Source organism: Chenopodium album, chromosome 23 (genome assembly GCF_948465745.1).
Source record: "Chenopodium album chromosome 23, dcCheAlbu1.1, whole genome shotgun sequence".
NCBI classification, from domain to species: Eukaryota; Viridiplantae; Streptophyta; class Magnoliopsida; order Caryophyllales; family Amaranthaceae; genus Chenopodium; species Chenopodium album.
Window position 1 is genome coordinate 21,208,877 of NC_137856.1, and position 1,858 is coordinate 21,210,734.

At 39.0% G+C, this 1,858-nt stretch overlaps 1 non-coding gene across 1 annotated transcript; it reads left to right on the top strand.

Annotated features, from left to right (window-relative positions):
• Positions 1–1,753: 1,753 nt before the first annotated feature.
• On the top strand, positions 1,754–1,858 carry LOC145609848 (small nucleolar RNA R71). The gene has a single exon (XR_014106127.1). It is a non-coding gene; the product is annotated as a small nucleolar RNA R71 (small nucleolar RNA).

A 1,858-nucleotide genomic window follows, 5' to 3' on the forward strand; every position in this document is an offset into this window, starting at 1 on the left:
GATTCCTTAGCTTTGGTTGGTGTTGAATCCCGTTTCCCCTAGCGTTCTTTTATAAAGTAGCTAACCATTCAAAACCCAATTTGTGACCGAATTAGCTTACAACCGTTTCATACTCTTGGTGTTCTTCACCCATTCCCTGTGGACACGATCCTCTACTTACCCTAGACTTGTCTTAGGTTAGTTTAGGTAAAAATATTGTTTGGTTTAGGGTAATTGTCCAACGACCGATTTTCCCTCTACCACAAGGGATGGAAAATTTCCGGGATCCTTCAACTTAGGAGGCATCTTATTCATGATAATTGCACTACAATGTTCAGGTAGGCTAATTGTTTCCATCATGTCACATGTCCTTTTTCCATTCAAAATCTCCTTGAGGAACTTAGCATAGTTTGGCATTTGTTCTACAACATCGGTGAAAGGAAGAGTTAGATGAAGTTGCTTAAGCATCTCTACAAATTTCCCAAATTGCTCATTCAATTTGTGTCTATTATACCTTTGGGGATAGGGATGCTTGGGTTTGTAAGGCTCTTTCTCTTTCTCTATCACCTTCTCTACTTGTCCCTCATCAACATTTTCACTCAAAGGACACTCATCTCCTTCAATTTCAATGGGATTCTTACTAGTGATTTCTTTAGCAACACTCTTCTTAGGCACACAACCCTAAAGGACCCTGCCACTTTTAGTAACAATAGCATCCATAGGGTTCTTAGAATCTAGGCTAGGTGGAGTAAAAGAAGAGGAGTTTGCACATTCCTTAAACACACTTGTCAATTGAGAAAGTTTATCACCTAAATCTTTTTTGTAAGACAACAGGTGATTGAACTTCTCATCATTCAAAGCCATATAAGTTTCTAGCATCTTGGCTTGTTTCTCAGTAACTCCTTCCAAAAATTCTCTAGAAGAAAATGATTGATCATAGGAATCATCACTTAAACTTTGAGCATTTGGAACTAAACCAATTGGGGAACCTCTTTGAAAATTCGCTTGGAAATATCCCCTACTTTGGTTATTCCAATTACCCCTAGTTTGCTTTTGGCCCCTTTGTTGACTATGGTTACCATAACCTTGATTATGATCCCCATGTCCTTGGCCATGATCATGACCATTACAACCATGGTTATTGTGGCTACCATGAACCCCTTGGAATCCATGATTTCTACAACCTCCATTTTGGTTATAATTATCATGGTTCACATGATTATGATAACTCCTATTTCCAACATTTCTTTGAACATCAATTCTAGGTTCACATTCATGATCATTAACATAATTCACATGCTCAATTTCAATTCCATCACATTCATCACAAGGAACATTGGGGCACATAGAAGCATCATGATCATTCATTCCACATAATTCACAAGGCCAATATTCTCTAACCATGCAACAAGAAGAAGGATTAGAGTTAGGGTAAGAAAATGTACCTCTCCCCTTAATTTGGGAGGGAAGAATCGGAGCTTGGTAAGGTGGTTTCTCAAGCTTTGCCTTAACTGATACAACTTCTTTCCCTAAATTCGCAATCAAAGTAGTCAAATCATTGATGGCACTAAGTTGTTCGATTGAGCAACCCTTGCTTGTTGGCTCTTTCTCCACTTCTTGCCAATTCATGTAATGTTGAACCACTTCATCTATTGCATCCACCACTTCTTCTTCCATTTTGTTCATTATTGGGCCTCCGGCTCTGGCATCTAAACTAGCTCTTCCATGAGAACTCAACCCACCATAGACGATTAGTATGATTTGATAGGTAGAAATCCCATGGTGTGGACACTCTTTGATACTCCTTGTATCTCTCCCATGCTTCATAGAGACTCTCACTAGGCCCTTGCTTGAAATTTTGGATCAAAGCTCTTAATTC